Raw genomic sequence first — 26,120 nt, forward strand, 5'->3', positions numbered from 1 at the left:
GTGCTTCGCCACTAAGGCCATCCATTTAGAGCCTACTTCCGACCTTACGACTGAGAAGTTTCTCGCCGCCTTCGCCCGTTTCGTGTCCCGAAGAGGATGCCCCCGTCAAGTTCAGTCGGACAATGGGAAGACCTTTGTGGGTGCGGCTGCCTTACTCTCCCGCGAGTTTCTCCAAGCTCTCAAGGAAGCTGTGACAGGTGCCTATAGTCACCAGCAGCTGCTCTGGCAATTCATTCCTCCGGGAGCACCCCACATGGGAGGCTTGTGGGAAGCAGGTGTTAAGAGCTTCAAGACCCTGTTCTACAAGTCTACGGCGACGCGAAAATATACGTTCGAAGAGCTGTCCACGCTTCTAGCTAGGATCGAAGCATGCCTGAATTCGCGTCCGCTCGCGCCGATGTCCGAAGACCCCACTGACCTGTTGGCACTTACGCCTGGGCACTTTCTTGTTGGAGGGCCCCTCCTCGCCATGGTCGAACCCGAGATAAAGGGGGACACCACATCTATTATAAACCGCTGGCAGCACCTGAAGGCTCTTCATCAACAATTTCGTCTGCGATGGAAGGAGGAGTACCTCAAGGAACTCCATAAGCGGAATAAGTGGCGAACCCCTACAAGAAATCTCCGTGCCGGGGACATGGTGGTAGTCAAGGAAGACAACCTTCCGTCCAATGAGTGGCGATTAGGCAGAATCGACGCGGTGTTTCCAGGATCCGATGGCCATGTTCGTGTGGTCGACATCCGCACTGCACGGGGACTCATTAAGCGTCCCATAGCGAAGGTCGTCCTTCTTCCAATGGAAGAGTCCGCCTGCCCGCAATAACCAGTCGACCCTTCACTCCGGTGTTTCAATTCATCACTCCGATTCGTAGCGTCAATTAATAGTTCCAACCCGTAGTTCCAATTCGCAGTTCTTATCACTACTGATCCAAATTTTTTATTTTGTCCTATTCCGCCAATCAGATCTCACACGATGTCTCCACGTCCGCGCAGCGCCATCGCATTGGAACACAGACGAACTCGAGGTATGCAATCCTACCGTTGCCGAGTCTGTAGCGGGATCCATCCACTTCGGAAGTGTCGTCGGTTCCTCCGTCTGAGTGCCGAGAAGAGGCTCCGGGCTGTCCTTGCCAACCGGTACTGCCACCGCTGTTTGGCCCACGAGCACTCCGACGGAGCGTGTCGGCGAGGTGATCGCTGCAAAACGTGCGGCCAGGATCACCACACTCTTCTTCATCTCTCGGAACCACCGATGGCATCACGGCAGTCCCGCCCGGCAGCACGCCGGTCGCAGAGATCCGTTGCCACTCCACAACACTCCTCAGCCGCTCCTCGGCCCTCGTCCGCCACTCCCGGCACCCTTCAGCGCTCCTCGGCCCTCGTCCGCCACTCCACGGCATTCTTCAGCCGCTCCTCGGCCCTCGTCCGCCACCCCACGGCACTCATCCGACACTCCGCGGCAATTTTCTGCTACTCGTCGGGGTGCCACGCAGCCCGCGGTCGCCGCTCCGTCCTTAACGTCCCTCCTACAGCGGCACAGCATCAACCTCCTCCCGACGGCTTTGGTGCGGTTAGAGACCGGGAGTCGAGTCTTCGACACTGCGGCGCTCATCGACCCGTGTACGCCTATGAGCTGCATCGACGCTTCGCTAGCGTCGAGTTTCCGCTTGCCGACCACCAACGTGGGAGGCGAACAGATTTGTTCGGCAACCGTGGGGTCCAGAATCGACAGCGCTGTCCGGCTCGACGTAATTTTTAAAATAGAGCCTCACGTGCGCATCCGCACTCCAATCCGGGAGCTGAGCGACGCGGTAAGGACCCACTTCCGGGACATTACGCTGGCTGACGAGCGGTTCTATCTCCCCGCGACGATCTCCATCATCCTGGGCGCGGATATGTATCCGAGCGTGATGCGGCCGGGCTTCCTGAAAATTCAGGATGGACTGCCAGTAGCCCAGAGCACCGTGTTTGGGTGGGTCGTGTCCGGAGCCTGCCACCAGCCGTGAGAAGAGCAACCAGGCTATGTTGCAACCCGAGTAGTTGCAAGGGGGGCGGAATGTTTAGGTCAGTGGCCCACTGCATCGGCGCTGTTCACTGAGCTCTCCGAGCTTTCGCTCTCGCCCCTCTTGCGCTCCCTCGCTCGCTTCTCGCAACGTCCGCGCTCCAGAGTGCGAGCTTCGGGTTTCGCATCCGAACTCCTCGGACGGCCGCTGCCGATCTCCCGCTCTCGCTTCAGCGGAGTAAAGCGGGCGGGAGCGCGGTTTTTAGTTTTAATTAGTCTCATGTATGCAGCGGAATAAAGCACTTTGAATTACACCACACCGCCCCCGCCTTATTTTCTATTCGTCTCCATTTGCGTTTGCGCCGTGGGAATTTTCTTGTGCCAACCAAATCTTTTTGTGGAAGGATCGCCCCCTACAACATTTGATCCATTCGAGCCAGATAAGGATATCCTTCTGCCATTCGACCAGCAGCTCCTGTGATTTTTCCGCAAAAAAGATAAGGACGAGCATTTTCCGACTCCCGCTCGCTGCCGGTCTTTAGCAGTGGTTCAAACATTGAATTTCGTTCGCACTGCAGTAAGATTAATTTTTTCGTGTCAACTCCACGTCCGAGTTTTCCTGACACAACGGCAGTCGAAAAATCTTACATTCCTTCAATTCCAAAAAATTTCTATCCGTCTCCGCTTTGTGTGCGTCGCCATACTCCTTGCCGTTTTCCTTTTCGTTCCCCGTTGTACATCAACTTGCCAACGGTCAAGGCATACATATGTGCATCCAGACATACACATACACGCGCGTGACAACTTGTGTACATAGTGCAGTGCAATTCTGCCTCCAAAAAAAATACGACAAAAAGTGAAATTGTGTGGTGGAAAATAAAAAGGCATAACTAATATCAGCCACTCGGTGTGAAGTAAATTCGGGAGTTTCCCTGTTCGCCGTACAATCCGCCGCTGTCGAGATATTTTTTTGTCTTGTGTTTTTTTCTCTCCACATACGCTCTACTGTACCGATATACACTTACACATAAACGCATGCATGCCCATATCTACATAGAACTATTTTCTGCCTCCACATACAGGAACATACACATATCCATAAACGCATGCATGCCCATATCTACATAAATATATTTTCTGCCTCCACATACAGGAACATAAAATAAAATAAATTCAAATCCACACGGGTGCGACCGTGATTGTTTTTTCTCCAAATTGCCGCAATTAACCGCCCCAACGGCTGTGTTATTATTGTTGCTGATTTTTTTCTCTTTCTCTCTCTCCGCTCTACGTCCCTCACGCATGCATGCCCTATTATTTTTGCTGCCGACCGGCATAACACTAAGTGAACATTTCTCCCGAACCAAAGCCAAGGTTTTTAATTCCACCTATTCCGGCTCCGCTCAAAAATAAGTATTTATAATTATAATTATTATTTAATTATAAAAATTATTAATTCATAATTATAATTACTATTTAATTATAAATATTATTTAATTATTTCCAAAGGCAAAGTAATTAATTTATTTAATGGATTAATTAATTTATTTTTATTGCGTTTTTCCGGATTTTTTTGCAATCAAAGATATTTTCCAAACCAAAAAAAAAAAAATAAATAAATAACATTAATACAATAAAATTATTTGGCAACACTAACTAAGGTAAAAATTAAAATAAACAAAAAAACAGAAGTCAACAAGTAACAAGATATACAAATATATAAACAATCAATACATTTTCATCGATTTCCAAATATTTTCTTCCGATTCTTCTCGTTTTTATGGCACTGTGCTTTCTACTCCGCACAAATTAACAGTGTGACCGTTATCTGTGGTTTTTTTTTCGTTCGTTCATTTGCAGCGACGACCAACTCGTTGGCGACTCAGATCGCGCCGAGAGCTTAACGGTGAATATCCTCACGTTCCGAACGAAACGCCCCTTGCTCAGGTCAGTCGACAAGAGCTGATCCGCAAAGTTCGAGTCCGAGAATGCCCACGGGAGACGACAAGAAACCGAGGTCGATCCCATCTATCCGTTTGGACAGGTCCCAATCCGCGTCTCCGCGGCCGTCTCAATTAACACCAAAGGCTGCCATTGCCATTCCAAGGGCAAAAAGCGACGAGTCCGTCGAGACTATCTCCGGTCCCCCGTCAAGGCTTTCTCGGTCGGTGTCCAAGATGGCTCAAACTGCGATAGACATCGCCCTCAAAAAGTTTATTGCCACAACAGACCGGGTTAGCCAATTTCAAGCGGATATTCATACTCCGAGCGCCGCTGAACCAGAACGACTTTCCCCTGGCATGTGCCAAGTCCATCGGGACCAAATCCGGGCCTTGTGGGAAAAGGTGGAGAAGAGCTATGAAAGTTGCTCCGATCTTCTTTCCGCGTCCACCGACAGTACGGCCACCTCGACAGTGCTTGAATCCAAGTACAGTTACTGCTACTCCGTATATTCGAGATGTTTGGTCCAGCTTCAGGACATAATAGACAAGGCCGCCTCCCAGCCCATTCAGGCCGCTGTCAGTGTTCCAACACCGCCGTCTACGGGCTGTCGTTTGCCACCAGTCGACACCGAAGTTTTTGCTGGTGATTACCTGCGTTGGCCCACCTCAGAGATCTTTTTACCGGGATATACATCCACAACTCGCGTCTTACACCGGTAGAGAAGTTGTTCCACCTATTGTCCAAAACAAGTGGCGATGCGCACGCCATTGTTTCCAAAGCCCCGCTGACCAACGAAGGGCTTATCTCCGCGTGGCGAAGCCTCACCGACCGCTTCGAAAATCGGCGGTTATTAGTCAATAGCCAGTTGAAAATCCTCTTCAACATTCAGGCAGTACCCCAAGAGTCCGGAGCCGCTCTGAAAGAGCTGCAAGGCACAATCCAAAGTTGCCTGACAGCCTTAGAGATGTCCTCTTTTGAAGTCTCCTGGTGTACGTGGTTTCTTTAAAGCTTCCCAAAATCACGCTTTCGTTGTGGGAGCAATCCATTCACAACAAGGCTGAGATTCCAACATGGAATAAGTTAGACTCGTTCTTGACAGAGCGTCATCGCATTCTGGAGGCTATCGATGACATCAGGCCTAGCAGTTCGGGTCAGTTTCCGTCAAGGGCGACACCTGCGAGCGCCCCAGCGCGTAGGCTTAATTCCTACGAGGCCAGAGTGACTCCAGCCCCAAGAGGGTGCGTTCTCTGCTCCAGAGAGAATCATCCTGTTCGCTTATGCCCGCGCTTTCTTGAGATGGATGTAAATGGTCGCTCCGACTACATTAAGAAAAAGCAGCTTTGCCTGAACTGTTTTGCACGAGGACACCTGCAACGGGATTGCAGTAGCGCCCATAGCTGCTTCACGTGCCACAGCCGTCATCACACCCTCCTGCACCGCGGTAAACCATTCGCGGCCGCTCCAAGTCCGTCTGCGCCATCCAGGTCCCGACCCGCTCCTACTACAAGAGGCACGAGCCCCACAGAGGATCACTCTGATGTGCAAGTGTGCTTCGCTTCCGGCTCATGAGCCGTCTTACTGGGCACAGCCCTCATTAACATTTGCCATTTAGGGTGCAATTTCCAGGCGCGAGCCCTGATCGACTCTGGTTCCGAGGCAACCTTTATTACGGACTTTTCAACCTCGTCAAACTTCCATTCAAGACTATCCAGGCCCAAGTCTCTGGTCTTAATCAAACCGTTGCCGCTCAGTCCACGAAACTCTGTCATTTTTCTATTCGATCGCCTTCCAGACCCGGGCTGCATTTAGAAACTTCAGCTTATGTTCTTCCGCAGCTGGCCGGGAATCTGCCTTCGTATCCAGTCCCTCGAGATCTCCTTAAGGGGATTCCTGACATCCCCCTTGCGGATCCCAAGTTCTTCGAGAGCTCCCAAATCGATGTCTTGATAGGAGCCGACATTCTTCCGTCCATCCTCCTCGGCAACGCCAGGGCTAACATTTGCGGTTCACTTCTCGGCCAGGAAACCATTTTTGGATGGGTGTTGACAGGCCCCATATCTCCAGCGGCCCCCCGCAATTTGTCCGCCTTCTCCACTCGAGTTACCTGCGGACTCGACGACTCGTTGGATCATCTCCTTACCAAATTCTGGGAGGTGGAGGAAGTGGCCACACAGATATTCCCGGAGTCTGATTCCGTCTGTGAACACAATTTTGTCCAGACTACAAGAAGGGACAATCGTGGCAAATACGTTGTGATACTCCCCTTGCGCGATCCCGAGCATAGTGTTTCCGAGCTCGCATCTTCACGATCCTTTGCTCTGGCTCAATTTCTGTAAAGAGATCCTCCCCTGAAGGCCCGGTATGACTCTGTGCTCCAAGAATACCTCGACTTAGGTCACATGGCCGAGGTCTCTTTGACGAGCAGTTCCGCCACGTACTACCTTCCACATCACGCCGTTCTTAAGCCCGAGAGCACAACCACTAAAGTGCGGGTGGTTTTCAACGCCTCTAGCCTTACCGCAAACGGGACCAGTCTGAATGACATACTTTACGCGGGCCCGGTCTTACAATCCGACCTCACGATTCAAATCCTGAAGTGGCGATACTTTAGGTTCGTTTTCAACGCCGACATCGAGAAGATGTATCGGCAAATTTGGGTAGACCCCCAGCATACTCCCTTGCAGCGTATTCTATTCCGCAATTCCGGTGGGGAAATCCGCGACTACGAGTTGAAGACAGTCACCTTCGGGGTCAATTGTGCCCCGTTCCTAGCGATCCGTGTCCTGCAACAGCTCGCCGACGACGAAGAGTCGAGGTATCCGCAGGCGAGTCGGATTATCCGACAGTACATGTACGTCGACGACGTACTCGCGGGGGCAGACTCTAAAACCGAAGCGCAAGCGGCTATCCGCGAGCTCCAGGAGGCCCTCGATTCAGCAGGATTCCCCCTTAGAAAATGGACATCCAATAGCAAGGCGATTTTGGCCAACATCCAGAGTGAACATCTCCTTCGCGCGGACTTCCTTGAACTCGACGCAGAGAGCACGGCTAAAACTCTCGGAGTGCGATGGAAGGCGACGTCTGACGAGTTTTTCTTCATTCCGCCCGAACTGACCCTGGGTTCAACGTTCACAAAGCGTCAAGTCCTATCCCAAATCGCCAAACTATTTGATCCAGCGGGTTGGCTCGCCCCCTTCATAGTCCGGGCAAAGATGTTCATGCAGGACATTTGGCTCCAAAATCTAGGGTGGGACGATGACCTCCCTCGAGATTTTTGCCAAAGATGGGTTGACTTCCTGGAAAATTACTCCGCTCTTGATGAGATCCACATTCCCCGATGGGTCGCTTTCCGACCACATTTGAAAATTGAGCATCATGGGTTCTGCGAAGCCTCGCAGAAGGCGTACGGCGCAGCCATCTACGTCCGAGTTGAGGCTGGGTCCGCGGTAATGGTGAACTTGCTCACGGCAAAGACGCGGGTGGCCCCAGTAAAAACGGTGTCGCTCCCGCGGCTCGAGTTGTGCGAAGCCTTGTTATTGTCCGAAATGGCCAACGCCGTTCTTCCGAAGATGCCCGGGCAGGCGTCCGCCCTGCACTGTTGGACGGACTCTACGATTGCTCTCGCCTGGTTGCATAAGCCAGCGTGCCACTGGACAACGTTCGTGGCAAATCGTGTGACCAAGATCACCCAGCTCACCGAGTTGGAGAAATGGGCACACGTTCGCTCCGAGCATAACCCGGCAGATCTCGCTAGCCGGGGGGTGGCGCTTCAAGACCTTGCGGACAGCCAGCTGTGGTGGCATGGTCCTGCCTGGCGGCAGTGGCCTCGCTGCGAGTGGCCCACTCAAGGCTATGAACCCCCTGTGACTGAACTCGAGAAGCGAGCAGTCAAGGTCCATGTTGCGAAGGCACCCCCTGAAGACATTCTGGAGCGTTTATCCACACTCAACAAGGCGTTGTGAGTCCTCGCTTACGCTCATCGGTTCATCCAGCGTTCGCGAAAGCTCATGTCCCCGTTCGAGGATCCCTTGACAGCTCCTGAAATTACGTCGGCCGAGCGGCTCCTGATTTCCGTCACGCAACGCAGGCACTTTGCTTTTAAGATTGGCAGCTTAAGCCAAAAACGGCCAGTGCCAGCAGCCAGCCTTGTCCAAAACCTAAACCCGTTCATTGATTCCCAAGGGCTCATGAGAGCATGCGGCCGAGTCACGGCCTCCGAACTTCTCCAGTATGATGAACGGCATCCTGTCATCCTTCCATACGACTGCCATCTGTTTCGACTCCTCGTCCATTTTACGCATCGCATAACGCTGCACGGTGGCAATCAGCTGATGATCCGTCTGATCCTTTCCAAGTTCTGGATCCCGAGGGTGAGGAATTTGGTCAAGTCCGTTATATATTCATGCAAGGTCTGCATCATCCACAAAAAGAGGTTGCAAACGCAACTGATGGGAGACTTACCCAAAGAACGAACGTCCTTCTCGCGCCCTTTCACATATACCGGTGTGGACTATGCCGGTCCCTTTGACATCAAAAACTACACAAGACGAGCCTGTCTCATTACGAAAGGGTATGTGCTGGTGTTCGTGTGCTTCGCCACTAAGGCCATCCATTTAGAACCTACTTCCGACCTTACGACTGAGAAGTTTCTCGCCGCCTTCGCCCGTTTCGTGTCCCGAAGAGGATGCCGCCGTCAAGTTCAGTCGGACAATGGGAAGACCTTTGTGGGTGCGGCTGCCTTACTCTCCCGCGAGTTTCTCCAAGCTCTCAAGGAAGCTGTGACAGGTGCCTATAGTCACCAGCAGCTGCTCTGGCAATTCATTCCTCCGGGAGCACCCCACATGGGAGGTTTGTGGGAAGCAGGTGTTAAGAGCTTCAAGACCCTGTTCTACAAGTCTACGGCGACGCGGAAATATTCGTTCGAAGAGCTGTCCACGCTTCTAGCTAGGATCGAAGCATGCCTGAATTCGTGCCCGCTAGCGCCGATGTCCGAAGACCCCACTGACCTGCTGGCACTTACGCCTGGGCACTTTCTTGTTGGAGGGCCCCTCCTCGCCATGGTCGAACCCGAGATTAAGGGGGACACCACATCTATTATAAACCGCTGGCAGCACCTGAAGGCTCTTCATCAACAATTTCGTCAGCGATAGAAGGAGGAGTACCTCAAGGAACTCCATAAGCGGAATTAGTGGCGAACCCCTACAAGAAATCTCCGTGCCGGGGACATGGTGGTAGTCAAGGAAGACAACCTTCCGTCCAATGAGTGGCGATTAGGCAGAATTGACGCGGTGTTTCCAGGATCCGATGGCCATGTTCGTGTGGTCGACATCCGCACTGCACGGGGACTCATTAAGCGTCCCATAGCGAAGGTCGTCCTTCTTCCAACGGAAGAGTTCACCTGGCCGCAATAACCAGTCGACCTTTCACTCCGGTGTTTCAATTCATCACTCCGATTCGTAGCGTCAATTAATAGTTCCAACCCGTAGTTCCAATTCGCAGTTCTTATCACTACTGATCCAAATTTTTATTTTGTCCTCTTCCGCCAATCAGATCTCACACGATGTCTCCACGTCCGCGCAGCGCCATCGCATTGGAACACAGACGAACTCGAGGTATGCAATCCTACCGTTGCCGAGTCTGTAGCGGGATCCATCCACTTCGGAAGTGTCGTCGGTTCCTCCGTCTGAGTGCCGAGAAGAGGCTCCGGGCTGTCCTTGCCAACCGGTACTGCCACCGATGTTTGGCCCACGAGCACTCCGACGGAGCGTGTCGGCGAGGTGATCGCTACAAAACGTGCGGCCAGGATCACCACACTCTTCTTCATCTCTCGGAACCAACGATGGCATCACGGCAGTCCCGCCCGGCAGCACGCCGGTCGCAGAGGTCCGTTGCCACTCCTCAACACTCCTCAGCCGCTCCTCGGCCCTCGTCAGCCACTCCACGGCACCCTTCAGCAGCTCCTCTGTCCTCGTCCGCCACTCCACGGCATTCTTCAGCCGCTCCTCGGCCCTCGTCCGCCACTCCACGGCATTCTTTCGACACTCCGCGGCAATTTTCTGCTACTCGTCGGGGTGCCACGCAGCCCGCGGTCGCCGCTCCGTCCCTAACGTCCCTCCTACAGCGGCACAGCGTCAACCTCCTACCGACGGCTTTGGTGCGTTTGGAGACCGGGAGTCGAGTCTTCGACACTGCGGCGCTCATCGACCCGTGCACGCCTATGAGCTGCATCGACGCTTCGCTAGCGTCGAGTTTGCGCTTGCCGACCACCAACGTGCGAGGCGAGCAGATCTGTTCGGCAACCGTGGGGTCAAGAATCGACAGCGCTGTCCGGCTCGACGCAGTTTTTAAAATAGAGCCTCACGTGCGCATCCGCACTCCAATCCGGGAGCTGAGCGACGCGGTAAGGACCCACTTCCGGGACATTACGCTGGCTGATGAGCGGTTCTATCTCCCCGCGACGATCTCCATCATCCTGGGCGCGGATATGTAGCCGAGCGTGATGCGGCCGGGCTTCCTGAAACTTCAAGATGGACTGCCAGTAGCCCAGAGCACCGTGTTTGGGTGGGTCGTGTCCGGAGCCTGCCACCAGCCGTGAAAACCCGAGTAGTTGCAAGGGGGGACCGGAATGTTTAGGCCAGTGGCCCCCTGCATCGGGGCTGTTCACTGAGCTCTCCGAGCTTTCGCTCTCGCCCCTCTTGCGCTCCCTCGCTCGCTTCTCGCAACGTCCGCGCTCCAGAGTGCGAGCTTCGGGTTTCGCATCCGAACTCCTCGGACGGCCGCTGCCGATCTCCCGTTTTCGCTTCAGCGGAGTAAAGCGGGCGGGAGCGCGGTTTTAGTTTTAATTAGTCTCATGTATGCAGCTGAATAAAGCACACTGAATAATAGCACGACGCCCCCGACTTCTTCATTTTTCTCGTCTTCCTTTGCGTTTGCGCCGTGGGAATTATTTCTGCCAACCAACTCTTTTTTGTGGAAGGATCGCCCCCCTCCAACACGGAATTATTTCAAAAATTATTGCTTTCACCCAACTTCCCAAAACGTAAACAAAGAAACGCCCAAATTAACAGAATTATTCTATCTAGCGCAAACCTTTCCATCCCACAAACTTCACCAAATACCCATCCGTACAGGGTTCCATGGTGGAACAAACACCTCGATCAACTACGAAAACAAAAACAACTTGCTTGGAAAAAATTAAACCGAATAATTACAGTAGAAAATGTTATAGAATATAGACGCAAAAATGCCAAATTTAGGTTCGAACTAAAAAAAGTAAAAAAAGAAGCTTCCAACTCTTTCACCTCTACCATCCAACCCGCTACCCCTCATCCAAAATTTGGTCCAATATAAGACGCTTCTGCGGACTTAACCCAGTAAAGCAAATTCATGCTATCACAAACCCACAAAACAATGAGACAACATTAGCCAGCAACGAAATTGCTAACATATTTGCACGACACTTCTCAGACTTCTCCGGCGACTGGAACTTTTCAGAGGAGTTCCGAAACCACAAATACAAAAGAAACTTTCAATATTATACCCCCTCTGCAATAGCCCAAACCATAGAAAAAAACATAACATACTTAGAACTTACCTCAGCCCTACAAACATTAAAAGGACTGCCCCAGGACTAAACAGAATATCATACCAAATGATTAAAAATAGCTCCAATACAAAAAAAAAAACAGAATAACAAAACTCTTCAATGAAATATTTAACAATCACACACAAGCTTTCAAAACATCGATCTCATTACCCCTATTCAATGGAATTCCCCAAGGTTCGCCCATATCCGTAATACTATTCCTTATTGCCTTCAATAAACTATCAGACATTATAACTTTAAATAAAGAAATAAAATTTAATGCATACGCCGACGACTTCTTTCTTCTAATAAACTTTAATAAAAACAAAAATACAAACTTCAACCTAGACAACCTCTTTAACAATATAGGGAATTGGGGCTCTTACTCAGGGGCATCGCTATCCCTATGCAAATGCCAACACCTCCACATATGCAAAAAACACAATTGCGCTTGCAAGATAAGCTGCGGCAACACATAAATTCCTACCGCTACGTCATTAAAAATTCTAGGAATAACAATAAACAACAAATATAAATGGAACACCAATATAAATACACTTCTGCCTAAACTCCATAGTAAACTAAACATAATAAAATGCTTATCTAGTCCTAAATTTAACTGCAATTCATACACACTACTCAATGACGCCATAGCCAAACTAGACTACGGTCTGTTTCTATACGGACACTCTTCCAAAAGTATTTTAAACAAAGTAAAAACACCGTTTAACTCTGCAATCCGTCTAGCCCTCGGAGCCTACCGCCCTACTCCAATAAATAACTTACTCTACGAAGCAAATATTCCTCCACTAGAAATGAGACGAGACCTTCAAACTGCCAAACTATCTCAAAACTTAATTTTTTCTAAAAACACACCAATTCACAAGTTTATCAAGCATAAAAAAAACCAAAAGGAAAACACCACCAATAATAGACCAGACAATCAAACTAAGCCTAGCACTTAATCTACCTTACAAACCAATAAAACTTCACAAATTTAAACCTTCCTGGACACTCCCCAATCTAATAGACACATCACTCCGAACGTACAAGAAACATGAAACATCCCCAGAAACATACCGAAAACTGTTCGAACACACAAAGAATAAATTTAAACCACATAATCTCATATTCACCGACGGTTCAAAAATGAATGGCATAATAACGTAATCCATTACAACAGAAACAAACATTTTAAAATATGGCACACTGCCCCATTATTAATCTGTCCTTACCTCCGAAACAATCGCCATCCTAGAAGCAATCGAAATTATTAAAAACCAAACAGGCAAATTTATTATCTGTTCCGACTCCCTAGCAGCAATAGACTCAATACAGAACTCAAATAACAACAACTTCTACCTAAACAGAATCAGATCACTATTAACCCAATATGCCCCTAAAATAAAAATAATGTGGATTCCTGGTCATGAAGGATCAAGCCGCAAAGTCAGCAAACAATATGCCACTTATCTTCACCCCAAACATAAATAACGTAGACATAAAAAGATATCTTAAATATGAATATCCGATAAAACAAACGGAAAACATTATACATTGCAGTCGATGGTACCGATCAATTAATACGAATACCTCACACACGTGGGACTACTTAAAACAGTCCCACCAAAACTGGACCAGACTTGATTAAATAAAAATAATACGACTTCGACTAGGACACACAAACATAACTCACCAACACTATTTAGATCAAAATTTAACACCAATTTGTCCGTTTTGCCAAGGTGACATTTCAATAAATCATATCCTAAACTCGTGCCCATCACTCCTACAAACCAAACAAACCATATTTAGAAACACTAACTCCCTAAGCCTCCTTAGCAACCCTGACCCAGACAACATAAAAAAAATCCTACTTTTCCTTAAAAAAACAGAATTATACCACAACATTTAAAAAAAGTTCATAACAAACACAACAATCAACTAGCCAATTACTCAATGTTTACGCCGCTCTCCCCTCTTTTAAACTGCCCGCGCTTCCCTCGTAGCGAATGCCCACTCGCCCGCACTGGATGCTCGCGACTCCAGGCTCTCCCGCTCTCCCGCACTGGACGCTTGCGATTCCAGGCTCTCCCGCCTTCCCGCTCCCGGAATCTCTCCACTGCGCTTTGAAACGCAGCGCTCAATTAGGTTTAAGTTAGTCTTTCATTGTCTCAATAGTGAAATACATCGCCCGGCCGGTCCGCGCTATAAAACGAAAACCACATCGAGTTTTTTTCCTGCCTTTGCGCACCGCGATCGTCGAGTGTTTCTCTTCATCATCTATTCCACAGCTTGCCACCCGGCTACGTTCAACAGCCGCAACGCCCGCGAAGCTGCCCCCCAAGCGACGATCATCCCCGAAGCCCCATCTCTTCATTTTTTGGTCCATTCGAGCCAGATAAGTGCCAATTTATTAATTTTTTATTAACTGCCGGTCGACAGTCAGCCATTCGAAGAACATAATTCGTTTGACTTTCTGTACGATTTGTCTAAAATCCAAGTCCGATTTAATCCGACGACGGCAGTTAGTAAATTACAATTTCAATTCCGTCTTTTATTTCTTCGTTCTCTTTTAACGTGCGGCCATATTGCCTATTTTCTAATTCCTTTTCGTGTGCATATTGATGTACAAAATTCATATTCGCATTTGGCCGTACATCCACTAAATATACATCCACCATCAAATCGAAGAAAATAAAAAAATATAAATCCAAATTAAAGTGTGCAAATAAAAAGTCAAGCGTACAGTGAAAAATAAATTAATTTCAAAAAAATTCAGTGAACAGTGAAAAATAAATTAATTTCAAAATTGAGTTCCAATTAATTTTCCACAAAAAAGTGAAACAAAAATTAAGTGTTCCGCCAATTTCGGCCCACAAATATTTTTGATATTAATTTTTTATTGTACATCCGCTGTGACAATATTTGCTTACATTATTAAAAATCCAAATAAAGTCCACAATAAATCGAAAATTTACAACACATACCCGCCGGCAAAATTTACAATAAAATTTTCCGCCATATTGATTACATATATTACATTCATATTACATATATTACATCCATATTACATATATTACATATTTCATATATATATACATACATACATTTATACATATTTTTCTACATAACTACACCCCAATTCCGAAAGCTCAAGTATTTCCGTCGGCCATCCAATAAATATATATTAAATAAATTCCTAAAGCCGACGTGAAATAACTTTTGTGTCTCAGTGTGTTTTTCTTAGTTACATATTTTGGGCACTATCATTCCATACATCTACACATACACGCAAATTGCAGTACCGCAAAAAGCTCGATAATCCCGCGCATTCCAGCGTCACCAATACACAGCCCGCAAAAGTTCGGGCAGTTGTTTTTCAATCATCCCATAAATAAATTCCAACAAAATTAATAAACACCAAGTTCAACTCCAATAAAATTAAACAAATACTGAGAATTACTGCCAGTTCCAAAAAAGAAAAAAAAAAAAGGGGAGAAATATAAAATACTGTCGCCATCGCGGAACTAGTGGAATTAATTTATTAATTTATTGATTTTATTAATTTGTTTCTTCGGTTTCACATTTTTTTTTCCAAAAAAAAAAAAAAACGCCCTTTCCAGTATTTTTTTTTCTTATTTATTGAGCTTGGTAAATCTGCATATATGTCGATACTCAATTTTTTCTTTTGGGGATAAAAAAGAAAAATTCGAAAAAAATACCACCCGCATACCACTGAAAGGTATTATTTTTTGTTTCCGAATATTTTTAAAATAAAGAAAAACAAAACCAATAAACTCCAAACACTGCCGGGGACATCCAATCCCATCCTAATTCGGCCACCTACCCCCTATAAAATACTAAACGACAAATACCTCATCAAATACAGTATTTTTTCAGTATTTTTATTTTGTGGTATTTTTTTGGTATTTTTTTCCATTCTTGCTCCATCGTTCCACCAAAAGCCTGGGGAATATTTTAACCATAATTCAGCCACGCATATCGACTATTGTCGATACCCTATTTCCACCGGTCCATAAGTGGGTCCGTAATTGTTTCGCTGATTTTTTGTCCGAAATATCAGCGCGCACATTCCATCCTAACAACATCCTAGTTTGGTATGTCCGGGGAAAGTTCCAACAAACTATCCCCTGTTCCATCACCGAAAATACCAAAAATCACGGTAAGGACGCCCACACCTAAAAAGGTCAAGACGCCACCTCCCAAAAAGGCTCCTTCTTCCATCGAAAGAACCACGCGAGCCAGCACAAAAATGGTTGCAACGGCTGCCGACCTCGCTATGAGCCAGTTTATTGAAGTCTCGGATCGACTGTCCGAATTGGAATCGGGAATAAATATTCCCTCGGCGGTCCCTCCTACGTTATCCGTCCTCAATATTCGCCGAGACGAAATCCGAGAGGTATGGATCCGCATCAAAAAAGAATACGATGCCTGTACCGCATGCCTTGTAGCAGCCGGAGAAGGTGCAGCTGACAGCTTGCCAGTCCTCAAGGCTAAGTACGGGTATTGCTACACCGCGTACGAAAGGTGCGGCGCCCAGATAGCAGATATGATAGCGCAAACTCCGCAACTTCCGCAACCTTCCCCAACCTTCCCCAACGCCAGCTGATCCTTCTCAGACATACATTCCGTCAGGCTGCCGGCTTCCGCCGTGCGATACCGAAGTTTTTACCGGCGACTATATTTGTTGGCCAACCTTTAGGGATCTCTTCACGGCAATTTATATCAACAATCCCAGACTCACTCCTGTCGAAAAATTATTTCACCTTAATGCTAAAACGATATAGTTTCACAATATAGTTTCAAATTCACCCCTTACTAATGATGGCTTTCGATCAGCGTGGGATAACCTCACTGAGCATTTCGAAAACAAGCGATTGTTAGTAAACAGTCAATTAAAGATACTTTTCAATGTACCGTCCGTCACACAGGAGTCTGGGTCAGCTTTGAAAGAACTTCAAAGTACCATCCAGGGTTGCCTTACTGCACTAGAAATGTCCGGTATTCAGGTCGAAACTTGGGATTGCCTCTTGGTATATATGTGCTCGTCCAAACTCCCAAAGCTTACGCTTTCCCTATGGGAGCAGTCCCTCCATAACAAAGCCGAGATCCCTACGTGGCACGAGCTGAACGTTTTCCTAACGGAGCGTCACAGGACACTAGAAGCCATAGATGATGTTCGACCATCAGGTTCTAGTCAGACTCAGCCCAGGGCATCCACATTCAACTCGGCGTCTCGAAGAATAAATTCATACGAGACAAGGGTAGCACCTAGGCAACTTAGAGGGTGCGATCTCTGTAATAGAGAGAACCATCCTGTACGCACATGCGCCAAATTTCTCCAGATGACGGTCGACCAACGCATCGCATATATAAAAAGAAAACAGCTGTGTTTAAACTGCTTTGCGCGGACACATCAGTTGCGCGACTGCGAAAGCGCACATAACTGCTTCACGTGCCGCGGCCGCCATCACACGCTCCTACACCGAGGCAGCCCATCCCCAGCGCGCGCAAATCCAACGCCAACGCCCAGATCCAGACCAAATACTCTCGGTCCCTCGGCTGCCAGTGGCACGCAGTCAACGCTTCAGAATTATTTTGCGGCAGGCACTAGGTCAGTCCTCCTAGGCACCGCTATAATTAATATATGCCATCGAGGCTCCAATTTCCAAGCGCGAGCCTTAATAGACTCCGGATCTGAGGCGACCTTCATCACTGAGCGCCTTTTCAACCTGATTAAACTGCCGTTCCAGGTTATCCGAGCACAGGTCTCAGGACTTAATCAAACGGTCTCCGCTGAGACCAAAAAGATCTGTCAATTCACGATCCGTTCTCCGACCCGGCCTAGTTTGCAGTTAAACACCACTGCTTCCGCAACATTTCCTGCGAGACCTTCCCGAACTTCCGCTAGCGGATCCAAAGTTTTATGAGAGCGCACAAATAGATATTCTAATCGGGGCCGATATACTTCCATCCATTCTACTAAGCGGTACCCGAGCGAACATCTGTGGCTCGCTTCTCGGTCAAGAGACTATTTTCGGCTGGATTCTAACAGGACCAGTAGCAGCTCCGAGGCATGATCAAATATCATCCTTTTCCACGCAAGTTGCACACACGTATGAAGCGTCTCTCGATAAACTCCTCACCAAATTCTGGGAGGTGGAGGATCTGCCAGTAAAAGTGGCAAAAGATTCCGACGTGATTTGTGAGGACAATTTTCTTCGGACCACCACAAAAGACGAAACCGGCAGGTATGTCGTGAGTCTCCCTTTTCGAGATCCTGAGAGCATTAATTGCTCCCTGGGACATTCCAGATCCCAGGCGCTGGCTCAATTCTTAAGAAACGAGCAGCGGCTAAAAAGGGACAGTACGTTAAAAACCAAGTACGACTCAGTTATTCAAGAATATCTCGACCTCAATCACATGAGAGAAGTCCTTCCTACCCACGCAGTGTTAAAACCGGAGAGTACGACCACCAAACTTCGAGTGGTATTCAACGCCTCCAGCCCTTCAGACAATGGGGTCAGCTTAAATGATATCCTTCATGCTGGCCCGGTCCTACAGTCCGATCAAACCATCCAGATCCTGAAGTGGCGATATTTCCGATTTGTGTATAGTGCTGACATCGAGAAAATGTACCGGCAGATCTGGGTAGATCCGAAGCAGACAGCGTTCCAACGTATCTTATTCCGCGATAGGGAAGGGTACATTCGAGATTTTGAGCTAAAAACTGTTACGTTTGGGGTCAATTGTGCACCGTTCCTGGCAATTCGGGTACTGCAACAGCTGGCGACCGACGTGCAACTAACCCATCCGAGGGCGAGTAAAGTTATTCGTGGTTGCATGTATGTCGATGATGTCCTTTCGGGAGCTGACTCTGCAGAAGAGGCTCACCTCACCATTCGCGAGTTGCAGAGTGCCCTCGATTCGGCTGGTTTTCCATTAAGGAAATGGACCTCCAACCACAAAGAAGTTCTGGCTCATATCGGAACCGATCATCTTTTAAATGCCGATTTCCTCGAAATAGATACGGAAAGCACGGCGAAAACTCTCGGAGTCCGTTGGAAAGCAACATCCGATGAGTTTTTCTTCGCCCTCCCCGACCTATCCACCGAAGCTACACTCACAAAACGGCATGTTCTCTCCCAAATTGCGAAGCTGTTTGATCCAGCAGGCTGGCTCGCCCCTTTCGTGGTCTGTGCCAAGATTTTCATGCAGGAGATCTGGCTGCGTGATCTAGGGTGGGATGATGAACTTCCAATTGAACTGTGCCAAAAGTGGCGTGATTTCCTTAAAAGCTACTCAGTCCTAGATAAAGTCCGAATTCCCAGATGGGTTTCCTTCCGCCCAGAATTCCGAGTGGAACATCACGGATTCTGTGATGCCTCTCAAAAGGCGTACGGTTTTTTTTTATTTTTTTTTTTATTCATAAATTACATATATAGACAAAATAAATAAATATAGATATGATATCCAGGCTTGCGGGACTGCCGTGAAGCATTGCTTCGCAAGGCTGGCTGGCCTGTTTAGGACCTCTCGTTCCTTATGCGTTCCAGCCGCCTCAGTTCCGTCGTGACTTCCGCAGCCAGACTGCATACAGCTGTCCAGTTATCCTGACTCTCCAGCATACTAGGAACAAGTCCCTCCACTGTGATCGGGGTCCCCAGGATTTGTTCAGCTCTTCGGCGCTCTTCTCCGAACCTGACACATGTGGTTAGTGCGTGTTCGGCATTTTCCACTGTTCCGCAGGTATCGCAGATTTGGCTTATCTCGTGTCCGAAGCGATGTAAATACTCCTTAAAGCATCCATGTCCGCTCAGCACCTGTGTCAGATGGAACGTTAGTTCGCCGTGTGGTCTGTTTACCCAAGCCGCTATATTGGGGATGAGTCGGTGCGTCCACCGGACGGTTTCTGCCCTATCCCATCTTTGCTGCCAGTTTTCAAGGGACTTTGTTCTTGACCTTAGTTTTGCCAAGCGGTGGTCCGCCTGTGTGTCAGTTATTTTTTTTTGCTTCAAAGTTTCTTGTCAATGCGAGCTCGACTGGTGTTATACCACTGATGACCAGAATGGCCTCTGTAGCGACGAAGGTGGAGGCTACCCTAAGAGCTCCTATTCTGTAGTCCGACTCTATACCCTTTATGTAGCTCTTTTTTGTTGTCGCCTCGGCCCATATTGGTGCTGCATACATGATGGACGACTTTGCTACGTTAAACAGTAGCTTCCTGCTCGTGGATTTTGGGCCTCTATGGTTAAGCATCATTCGGGACACTGCCATCGTGACTCCGTGAGCCCTCTTATGAGTCGCCTGCAGGTGCTCCCTGTAGGACAGCCTGGTGTCCAGCATGACACCTAGGTATTTTATAGCCCTTTTCGTCTCCACTTGGGCTCCGCCCACAGTGATTCGTGCCGTTTCCACTTTTTTCCTGCTGCTGATGAGTACCGCCTCGGTTTTCTGCTCAGCCAGTTCAAGTCCTAGGATTTGTAGCCACTCACTTATCATGCTGATTGCTGCGTTTGTAGAGCTTTCTACCTCAGCTATGGACTTTTTGACCACTATGACCGCGACGTCGTCCGCGAAGCCAACAACGATTACGCCCTGCTGGAAGTTTAGTCGCAGGATACCATCGTACATGGTGTTCCACAATAATGGACCTAAGACGGACCTTGTGGCACTCCTCCTGTGATTTTGTAGCGTTGAGGTCCTTCGTCCGTGTCATAGTGGAGCCACCTGTCGCTCAGGTAGTCGCTAACGATCGCCTGCAAGTACTTTGGGATGTTCAGCATCCCGAGTGAGGCCATTATTCTGCTCCAGGATGCCGAGTTGAAGGCGTTTTTGATGTCCAGAGTTGCCACCAAACAGTATTGTTTGTTTCCTCCCAGCCACCTTTTGCCTTCTATGGCCTGCCTGGCTATGCGGTCCACGGCTTCTAGTGCATCTAGGGTTGAGCGAGCCTTTCTAAAGCCATACTGACTTTCTGAGAGCCCTCCGGCAACCTCTATTGCCTCTCCGAGTCTTGCACTGACAATACTTTCCAATATTTTGCCGGCCGTGTCTAGAAGGCAAATGGGCCTATAAGCCGACGGTTCATCCTTGTCTTTTCCTGGCTTTGGAATAAGCTCCAGCTTTTGCTGTTTCCACCGTTCTGGGAAGCAGGCTTGGGCCAGGCACTTAGTGTATGCACTGGCAAAGGTGCTCGGGTACATGCTGATGGCAAGTTTGAGTGCCCGATTTGGGATCCCATCTGGCCCTGGTGCCTTATTGTTTGGTACCTTCTGGGCTATGTTGACCAGCTCCTATAGGGTAACCGGCGGTATCTGGTGGTCCGGGACACCAAACGCTTCCGCTTGCCTCGTTTCCTGCGCTGGGAAAAGGTGCCTTATAATCTCTCCCAGTTTCTCGGAGCCTGTTGGGGTCACGTTTTTAACGGCGTTGGTTTTTTTCATTACCTCCTTGTAGGCCTTTCCCCACAAGTCGTTTTCTGCTTCATCGCAGAGTTGCAGGAAGCACCGCCTTTGCTGCTTTTTATTTTCCGCTTTAGGATCTTCCTCTTTTGGGTGAAAACTTCCATGAGTATATGGAAGGCTTCGGTTCCGCGGGCCCTATGGTAGGCTCTCCTAGCGCTTATGCATTCGCGGCGTGCCTCCTCGATCGCTTGGTTCCACCAGTAGACTGGCTTGCGCCCCTTGAAGCTTTTACTGCGCTGCATGCTGGCGTCGCAGGCTTCCTTGACCTTTGCCATCAATGCCCGTTCGTTTTCCGCTAATTCCATCCCTTCCAGGGCCGCTCTAAATGCTGGTATGTCGAGCGTATTTTCTTTGTAGTGTCCTCGAGTAATTGTCGGTGTGGCGGTTCTTCTCATGCGGATGGTGCTTATAATTGCACTATGGTCGCTCGCCGTGTAGGTCTCGCAAATTTCCCAGGTCGCCGTCGCCGCCAAGCTTGCGCTTAAGTAGGTGAGGTCGATTATGGACTGCGCTCCCGCTCTCCTAAATGTAGGGGTAGAACCCCTGTTTTGTAGGAGAACGTCCAGCGATGCGAACGTCTCAGTGACCACTCTTCCTCTGGCGTTTGTTGAGGCTGACTCCCACTCCGTTGACCACGCATTGAAGTCCCCGGCAACAATCGCAGGCGAGTGTGCTCTTATGTCGATTGCCAGGCTGTCTATCGTCTCGCTAAACTCCTCTAGTGTCCAGCTGGGTGGAAAGTAGCAGCTAAAAATCCAAAGGTCTTTTAGCTTCGCCCTTACGTAGCCTTTTGATGCTTTCACGCATGCTAGATGTTGGGCCGGTTGCCCACATGTCCAGATTGCTGCTTTTCCCAATTGATCCGTGACCCACGTGTTGGATCTAATTGCTTTATAGGGTTCGCTCAGAATTGCCAGGTCTATTTTGAGCTCGGAAATTGTTTGGGTGAGAAGGTCATGGGCCACCCTGCAGTGGTTGAGGTTTAGCTGCATGACCCTTAGCATCTTTGTTGAGATTTTACCGCCTCGACATACGCTGGGCATTTAAAGCTCCCAGACGCGTGGTTTGTTGGAAGATCTCTTTTCTGCGCGCAGAGTAGGCAATGTGGGTCCCTATTGCAGCTTCTGGCCTCGTGGTCTTTTCCACCACACTTGAAACATGCTCCGCGCAAATCCGTTTTTTCCGTGCAGTTCGACGAGATATGGCCGAACGCGAGACACTTATAGCAGCGTTTTGGCGAAAAAATGGGTTTAATCCGGCAGATCACCCATCCAATCCTTATTTTCCCCAAGTTTACCAGCTTTTTTTGTTCGCTGTGGGTGTTGGCAACATTAGTGTGGCTATCTGCAGGCCGTTTCTGGTGGCTCTCAGCGACTTTACGACCTCCTCCGAAAGAGGGGTATCGCCTAGCTTACTGTTTAGAGCCTCCACTATCTCCTCCTTGGTTGTGACTTCGTCTAAGTCCATGACCTCAAGTCTGGTTTGCTCGGTCAGGGCCCTTACAACTGCTTTAACCCCGAGAGCGTTTCCGACTGCCTTTTTAACCTCCTCCGCGCTGTGGTCTGGAGACTTCTTCAGCTGCAGCAAAAGATCTCCCTTGGCCGTCTTACGGATGGTCTGTACGTCCCCACTGACGTGTTTTAACGTGGAGTCTCCTTTAACGGCCTTGAGAAGTTCCGCGTAGGTAATCTCCCCGACTCTTGCAACCACGATGGCGTCTGGTCTGGCCCTGAGCTGCCTTTTGGAATTTCCCTTAGGGTTTCTGTCGGCTACTTGCTGGAAAACTTCGTGTCGCTTCTCATGTATCCGTTCCCGATGTACCCTCTTCATTGGTGGCGCCCTTTTTGGTGTCGCTACTATTCTTTCTTTTCCACACAGCTTGTCACGCTGTTCGGCTCTCGGTGTGGTTTGCGTGGCACTTTCCCTGCACTCCTTTCCTGTGGCTTCCTCCTGCTTGATGGAGGCCACTGCCGTTTTATGCAGCTCTACCAGCTCTGTTAGGAGATCGCGCATCGGCTGTTTGACGACCCTGTGGTCCTTAAACAGAAGGGGGAGGCCATTCACGGCGAGGCCTATTTTCGCAATAATGTCCTCCAGGGACGTGATTGCCTCCGCTTGTTTTGGCTGCTGTTCAACCTTATGCTGCGCCTGCACCGTTGGCGATCTGGCCATCGCTGTGCTTTTTGCGAAGGGGTTTGCCTGGTCCATTGGTCTTTCACCGTCCGCGACAGGGGTTCCCTCGCTGGTCTCAGATTTCTCCTAGACTTTCTAACGATGGGGGTTATACCGCCCCTTTTCGGTCCCCAGAGCCCCGTTTGCTGGGGCACCGCCTAAGCGGGGGGGTTGGAATTTGTCGGATCCTTGACTTGCTGCCCCTAATTCCCCTATCTAGACTAGTGTAGAAGATCGGCCTTTTGAACTCAACGCTTCGACCCTTTCAGAAGCTGACTGCTACGAGTTGAATATCTACTGGTTGAGCTCGGCCTAGAATTATGCAATTTTTCCTAGCTGATAGTAGCGGCTGGTTTCTGTTTCCGATTCTGGCTGTGGTTTGAGCGCTTTCCAGCACTATCGGAGTGATCAGCTGTTTGTCCAGTTGCCAAAAAAGGGAAACGCGCAGATCGCCCGCGGGAAAACTTTGTTTTTGTTTTCCCAGTGGAAAGAGAGCGGGAGAAAACAGAGTCTTGGTGACCCCTCTACCCTCGGTGGAGCACCAGTTTTAACTGATCTAAACGCTAAAATATGGTGTACTCAACGCACAGACCCACCCTGGTACGTACCGCCTCCTATGGGGATCACGCTGTTCACTTTGTTTACCTTTTCAGGGCTGTTTAAGGCTTTTTAATTGGAAAAACTCAGGAGGTAATTGAAAACACGTCTACACTCACTGACTACTACTAACTCGTCTCCAAAAGGCGTACGGTGCTGCGATCTATGTGCGCGTCGAGATGGGGCACACGACGCTAGTGCATCTTCTCACGGCCAAGACGCGCGTGGCGCCAGTAAAAACTGTGTCGCTTCCCAGACTAGAGCTGTGTGGAGCTCTATTGCTATCCGAGATGGCCGAATCCATCCTCCCCCATATGCCGATGCTGTCCTCGAAACTCCATTGTTGGACCGATTCCACGATTGTGCTTGCATGGCTAGCCAAACCAGCATGCCAGTGGACAACGTTCGTTGCCAATCGGGTAACAAAGATCACCCAGTCCACAGAGGCAGCCAATTGGTCGCATGTTCAATCCGAACACAATCCAGCTGACTTGGCCAGTCGGGGCGTGCCATTACAAGAACTGGTCGACAACTCCCTTTGGTGGCATGGGCCCACTTGGTTGCAAAAGCCACGAGATCAGTGGCCTGCCCAAAGCACCGATTTACAGGTGACCGAAGTGGAAAGGCGTCCTGTCAAGGCCCATGTTGCGTCCCGTCCGACAGAGGACATCCTTGATCGCTTTTCCAAGTTAAATAGAGCTTTACGGGTCCTTGCGTATGTCCACCGTTTTGTCCAGCGATGTAGGAAACAGTCGCCGATTCCGGAAGTCCATCTAGAAGCCCAAGAACTTGTCGCCGCTGAACGGCTCATGGTCATTAGCACTCAGCGCAGATATTTTGCTAACGAATATCGCTGCTTGAGTCAAAAGCGTCCTGTGTCCGCGGCAAGTTCCATCCTCTCCTTGAACCCTTTTCTAGATGAGAAAGGGCTTATAAGGGCGTGCGGCCGAATAACGGCCTCCGAAAATTTGCGATATGATGAACGACATCCTATAATCCTCCCGTACGAATGTGCACTCTCTCGACTACTGGTAAACTTTACGCATCACATAACGTTGCATGGAGGTAACCAGTTAGTCGTACGTCTCACCCGGTCAAGATATTGGGTTCCGAAAATAAAGAACTTGGTAAAGGCCGTTATTAACTCCTGCAAGGTCTGCGTTATCCATAAGAAGCGATTGCAAGTTCAGATGATGGGAAGTTTTCCGAAAGAGCGAGTCTCTTTTTCCCGGCCATTCACGTACACAGGGATGGACTACGCCGGCCCTTTCGACATAAAAAATTACACAGGCAGAGCTTGCCTAATTACAAAAGGGTATGTGTTGGTTTTCGTGTGTTTCTCTACAAAGGCCATCCATCTAGAGCCTACATCCGATCTGACGACCGAGAAATTTCTCGCCGCTTTCGCTCGGTTCGTATCCAGAAGAGGTTGTCCCCGTCAAGTGCAGTCCGACAATGGGAAAACCTTTGTCGGCGCTGCCACCCTGCTCTCCCGAGATTTTCTACAAGCCGTAAAAGAGTCTGTGACTGATGCGTATAGTCATCAGCAGCTCAACTGGCAATTCATTCCTCCGGGGGCACCCCATATGGGAGGCCTGTGGGAAGCGGGTGTCAAAAGCTTCAAAACCTTGTTTTACAAGTCCACCGCTACTCGAAAGTACACTTTTGAAGAACTTTCAACCCTCCTAGCGAAAATTGAAGCTTGTCTAAATTCCAGACCGCTATCTCCTATGTCTGAAGATCCCACTGATCTCTTAGCATTGACACCAGGGCATTTTCTAGTCGGCGGACATCTTCTGTCCATAGTGGAACCCGAATTAAAAGGGGAATCCAAGTCCATTGTAAATCGGTGGCAACACTTAAAGGCGCTCCATCAACAATTCCAAGCTCGATGGAAAGAGGAGTATCTCAAAGAGCTCCACAAGCGTAACAAGTGGCAGTCCCCGACCGCAAATCTCCGCGTTGGCGACATGGTAGTCGTCAAGGAGGACAATCTGCCCTCGAATGAGTGGCGCCTTGGCAGAATCGACTCTGTCTTTCCGGGGGCTGACGGCAATGTCCGTGTCGTCAGCATTCTCACGGCACGTAGGATTATCAAGCGCCCCGTGACCAAGGTGGTTCTTCTGCCAGGAGAACCCTCCAACCGTCTTCCTCAACCAACATCCTCCACATAATTCCCCAACAATCCTCGCCATCTAAGCATCTCAAATCATCTTTTTTTATCCATTACTCCCTACCAGATCACATCATGGTTCCTCGTCCACGCAGCGCTCAGGCATTGGAAAGCAGACGCACTCGAGATATACATTCCTACCGATGCCGAGTCTGC

At 49.0% G+C, this 26,120-nt stretch overlaps 1 pseudogene; it reads left to right on the plus strand.

Moving 5' to 3' along the window:
• The first annotated feature begins 15,946 nt into the window (after positions 1 to 15,946).
• LOC123037614 lies at positions 15,947 to 25,574 on the plus strand (annotated as a pseudogene).
• Positions 25,575 to 26,120: the final 546 nt, after the last annotated feature.

The sequence above is a fragment of the Drosophila rhopaloa genome, unplaced genomic scaffold (assembly GCF_018152115.1).
Source record: "Drosophila rhopaloa isolate 14029-0021.01 unplaced genomic scaffold, ASM1815211v1 contig_184, whole genome shotgun sequence".
Taxonomy (NCBI): Eukaryota; Metazoa; Arthropoda; class Insecta; order Diptera; family Drosophilidae; genus Drosophila; species Drosophila rhopaloa.